The sequence below is a fragment of the Notamacropus eugenii genome, chromosome 1, assembly GCF_028372415.1.
Source record: "Notamacropus eugenii isolate mMacEug1 chromosome 1, mMacEug1.pri_v2, whole genome shotgun sequence".
Taxonomy (NCBI): Eukaryota; Metazoa; Chordata; class Mammalia; order Diprotodontia; family Macropodidae; genus Notamacropus; species Notamacropus eugenii.
In genome coordinates, this window is record NC_092872.1 from 411,065,675 (window position 1) to 411,071,674 (window position 6,000).

A 6,000-nucleotide genomic window follows, 5' to 3' on the forward strand; every position below is an offset into this window, starting at 1 on the left:
TGTGTTTCATAGACTCCTTCATTTTTGCCCCCTTCCACTAGACTTCCATCCTTTGTGTCTAGGTTTGCTAATATGGGCATATATATATGTGCGTGTGTGTGTGTGTGTGTGTGTGTGTGTGTGTATGTATCTGTGACATCTAGTTTGTGAAGGAGGTCTAGAACTGGGCGTGGAGACAAGACCTGAATTCAAATCTAGCCCACTAAATTACTAGCTGTGTGAGCTTGAGCAATCACTTATCCTCAGTCTGCCTCAGTTTTCTCAACTGTAAAGGAAGAATAATAATATCACCTACCTTCCAGGTTTTTTATGAGGATCAAATGACATAATATTTGTAAAGTTCTTAGCATTGTGCATGGAAAAGAGTAGAAATTTGATAAATGCATGTTTCCTTCCTTTCCCTGACTTAAGAGCAATGGTAGACACTCTACTATATATTGGGTTGAACTAGAGAGTCTATACTTTCTTCCTAGGTCTGATTTTTTAAAAAATTAATTAATTTAGTCTTAGTTTTCAACATTCACTTCCACAAGATTTTGCATTTCAAAATTTTTCCCCACCTATCCCCTTCATCCACCCCAAGATGGCATGTATTCTGATAACCCCTTCTCCCAATCTGCCTTCCTTTCTATCACCACCACCCCCCTTCTCTTATCCCTTTTCCCTCTATTTTCACGTAGGACAAGATAGATTTCTATACTCATTGCTTGCAGCTCTTATTTCCCTGTTGTATGAGGAACAGTAAGCACCTCAACATACACAGGGGGGCCAGCAATCACAGGTTCTTTGATTTGCTTTTCTGAAAGGAAAAACAAGTTTTGAGGGGTGAACAATCTCCTTTAATCAAACATATATATCATTCACTTAGTTCAGGAAATCAACAGACAGTTGTTCCAAAATATTTGACATAAGCAATACATATATCACAATTCAACAGATAGGTCCAACTGTCTGACCATAGTTACCAGAGAAAGAAGCACCAACACTGGGTTCTCAAAACTGGGAGGCTTGTTAGCAGCTACCCAGAGTCTCATCTGACACACAAAACTTCTTCCAAAGACTAAGCCCCAAATTAAAACCTCAGCTCAAAATATTTATACTTTTTTAAGATCCAAAGGGTTTCCCAACCCTTGAGAACAAGTACCTCATTAACAAAGGGTGTGGGCCTTTCTATAAATCTTCCCTAAACATTCTTCCCTTACTGAGCAGGCCCATTCATGACAGGAGAAGACCTTTAATCACATTAAAATATTTAACAATACAAATACATATGTTGTTTGTAGTTAAAGAAACTCTTGTTTCTGTACTTTACTCCTAGTAAAGACTCTTGGTTGATAAAGGCAAGATTCAATCAGAGGCACTTGATTACATTAAAATAAAAACAGCAAAATATCCTACTTTGCTTGCCATCATACTCCACCCTTCCAGGATCCTTGGCCTTACAATTTAATTGACCATGGATCCTGGAACAAATAGAGCCAATATACTTCCTTATTATGCTAAAACTAAAAGAGCCAAAGATCCTACTTTGTTTGCCATCACATTCTACCCTTTCAGGATCCTTGACGTTACAATCTAAATGGCCATGGATCCTCAAACAAATAGAGGCATAAATATTTCTTAAGTAAATATAAAATAATTCACAATTGCAGAATGCATAACAGAGTAACTCATTACCAGAGTGGCCATATGGCTTTAAACAAACACAAAGCATAATATAACATCATTCTTTGAGAAGAGAGCAAACATCTCTTCCTTCTTCCAATCCCAGACAGAAAGATCGAAGCAAACTCCTCTTAGGGGTGTGTCCTCCTCCCCACACTGCCACTGCAGTTACCCTCAGGTATAGTCTCTAATGAGTCAAGTCCAGGTCTTCACAAAGGTCCAGCCCCTGCTTCCAAGTCCTGAGGGTTAGCTAGACAAGAAAGTCATCAGGGTGGAATCTTGGGGGTACAGGACCCTGCCCCTCCCATCATAGGCAACTCAACCCCATGGGGCCCAAATTGTCCCAGGAAAAAACTGTCAAAATGCACAATCAGTGCCTTATTATACAGTCCCTACCTTGCCCCAGGGCTGAACTCTGAGCTCCTGGGTTCATTTTCCTCCAGTAGGAACCAGCCAATCCCAGTTCCCACCTGAGTCTGCACTCAGGTAGCTCTCTGCTGCCATTCTCTCACCTTTCCAGGTTTGGCATATTGATATTAATGCATTTTTGCTCTCACCTCACCAAAGTTGGCACACTAGCAGTTTTCTGGTTCTGTTAGGTCAGTATGAAGGCAGTTTTCTTCTCAGTTTCCAGAACTCCATTCCAAACTTTCGCAGCTATTCTTGGGTTTCTGAATACAGCATACTTTCAGGGCCTTCACTTCTCTAGCAGTCAGCAGTGGGGCTAATCTACCAGAGCCTGGGTTATGGCAATTCCCACGTCCCAGGGCCCCACAGATCCACAGCAACCACAATTGGAAAACAACAGACAATTATTCCAGTCCCACAAAATCCCATATTTTCCTTAATTTATGCAGATTCTACTGACTATGCCATAAAGTAACAGTAAGCACCTTGGCATACAGAGGGGGTTCTGCTATCACAGGTTCTTTGATCTGCTTCTCTAAAAGTAAAGGCAACTTTTGAGAGGTTAACAATCTCCTTTAATCAGATGCATATACCACTCACTTAATTCAGGGGGAAAGGTCAACACCCTGAACTTCAGAGAAAATTCAGAGAAATCAAAGGTCAACAAATATACTTCCAAATGTCTGACATAAACAACACATACATAACAGTTCAACAGACAGATGCACTTGTCTGACCATACATACATAGTTACTAAAGAGTGAGGAAACAGCATATGGGTTTTCAAAGCCAGGAGGCATCTTAGCAGCTTCCAGAGTTTCATTTGGCACACATGCTTCTTCCAAAACCAAGCCCCAAATTAAAACCTCAACTCAGAGGATTTACACTTTTATTTAGATCCAAAGGGCATCCCAACCCTTGAGAACCAGTGCCTCATTAACAAAATATATAGGCCTTGCTAGGAATCTTCCATAACCATACTCTCCTTAATGGGCAGGCCCATTCTTGGGTGAGGAAGATCTTTAATCACATTAAAATAATTAAAAATACAACTACATACACTATTTCTAGTTAAGGAAACTTGTTTCTGTACTTTACACCTAGTTGTTTGGTTGATTGGTTGTTGTCCTTGGTCTTTTGAAGAGGACCAAAATAACATCACCATGATAAAGTGAAATTTCAGTGTGTCTGACAGTAGTTGATCAGACCAATATGAGCTCAGAATACTCTACTACAGGTTGGGCACAGATAGTACATGTGAACATTTGGGGTAGATATCCCAAATTTGCGCATCCTTCACTTTGTGCTGTCTCAATTCTGCTTTGCTGACAGAGCACAGCAACTTTTCTGATGTGGGCACATCATGCTGAGCAGTCCTATGCCAGTGTCTCCCATTTTGCACAGTCAAAGCCAAAGTTCTTGAGAGAGACTTGGAGACTATCCTTTTATCGCTTTCTCTGGCCACCATATGATCACCTGCCCCGTGCGAGTTCTCCACAAAATAGTCTTTTTGGCAAGCATACATTTTGCATTCAAACAACGTGGCCAGGCCATAGGATCTGCATTCTCTGAAGCGCAGTTTGAACACTTGGCATTTCAGTTTGAGGGCAGACTCCAGTGTTTGGTACCTTATTCTGACAGATGATCCTCAGAATCTTCCTAAGACAGTTCAAATGGAAGCAATTCAGTTTCCTGGCATGGTGCTGGCAAACTGTTCATGTTTCACAAGCATATAAAATGAGTTCAGCACAATGGCTCTGTAGATTTCCAGTTTGATAGTCAGTCTAATACCTCTTCTCTCCCAAACTTTTCTTCAGAGCCTCCCAAACACTGAGCTAACTCTGGCAATGCACGAGTCAACCTCATTGTCAATGAGTACATCCATGGAGGGTACACTACCAACGTAAGTGAACTTATCCACAACATTCAAAACTTCTCCATTTGTTGTAACTGATGGTTTAACATATGGATGGTGTGGTGGTGGCTGATGGAGCTCTTGTGTTTTCTTGGTGTTTGTTATTAGGCCAAAATTAGCACAGGCAACAGAGAATTGATTCATACTTTGTTGTGTCTCAGATTCATAGGCTACATTGAGTGCATAGCCATCTACAAAGAGAAAATCATGCACCAACACTCCCTCCACCTTGATCTTGGCTTGTAGCCTTTTCAAATCAAAGAACTTGCCATCAGTATGGTAGCTGACCTTGATGTTGTGTTCATCCTCATTGAAAGCATTTGTCAACATGGCTGGAAACATCATACTAAAAAGCATGGGGCCAAGCATGGGAAATAGCCCTGTTTTACTCCATCGGTGACAGGGAAGGCACGAGATAGTTGTCTATGATCCAGAACCTGGGCAAATATGGCATCATGAAATTGACATACAATGCTGATGAACTTCTCTGGACAACCAAATTTTGACATAATTTTCCATAATCCTTCATGACTAACAATGTTAAAGATCTCTGTGTACAGACCTCTGTTCTGCTCCTGGCATTTCTCCTGGAGTTGTCAGGCAGCAAACACCTTATTGACTGTTTCTCATCCCTTTCTGAAGTAACACTGGCTCTCAGGCATATGACCATCTTCCAGGTGAAGGATCATCCTATAAAGGAGAATTCTAGCAAGAACTTTGCCACCAGAGACTAAGAGAGAGATCCCTCTGTGACTGTCATTGTTTTTTACTCCTAGTAAAGACACTTGGTTGATAAATGCAAGATTCAATCAGAGGCACTTGATTACACTAAAACAAAAACAGCAAAATATCTTACTTTGCTTGCTATCATACTCATCTTTCCAGAATCTTTGGCCTTACCATTTAAATGGCCAAGGATCCTGGAACAAATAGAGAGATTATGCTTCTTGATTATATTAGAAAAAATCACGAAAGATCCTGCTTTGCCATTACAGCATGTAAAAATAATTTTAAACATTTTTTTAAAATTTTGAGTTCCACATTTTCTCCCTTCCTCCAACCTCACCCACCCACATTCAGAAGGCAAAGAATTTAGTATGGGTTATACATTTATAGTAATACAAAACACTTCCAAAATGGTCATATTTTGAAAGACTAACAATATTTCCCGCCATCCTGTCCCACCACCCCATATATTCTATTCTCTCCCTTGATCTTGACACTCTTCAAAAGTGTTTACTTCTGATTACATCCTCCTCCTTTATCATCCCTTCTGTCATACCTTCATCTTCTCTCTTTCCTCCCTACTTTCCTGTAGAGCAAGATAGATTTTCCTACCCAATTGAATTTGTATGCTATTCCTTCCTTAAGCTAAATCTGATGAGAGTAAGTTTCACTCATTCTCTCTCACCTCCCCCTTCTTCTGCTCTACTGTAAAAGATTTTTCCTGCCTCTCTGATGCGTGGTAATTAACTCTATTTTACATTTCCCTTTCTCCTTCTCCCAATATATTCCTCTCTGACCCTTCAATTTTATTTTTTATATGTCTTTCTTTCATATTAAACTCACCCTGAATCATCTGTCTATGCATATATATGTACATACACATGTATACACATATATGTATATACGTGTATTTATGTATATATATCAATATATATCTACACAAACACACACAAATGCAAACATATATACACATATATGTAGGTATAAGTATATGAGTGTATATATATATATATATATATGTTTGTGTGTATATGTGTATGTATATATGTATATACATACGTATATATGTGTGTGTGTGTGTGTGTGTGTGTGTGTGTGTATTCATTCACTGGCACTACTCTAAAAGTGAGAAGGGTCTCATGAGTTACAGATATCATCTTTCCATGAAGGAATGTAAGGAGGCCAACTTTAATAAGTCCCTTATGATTTTTCTTTTCTGTTTACCTTTTTGTGCTTCTCTTGATTCTTGTATTTGAAAGTCAAATTTTCTGTTTAGCTCTATTCTT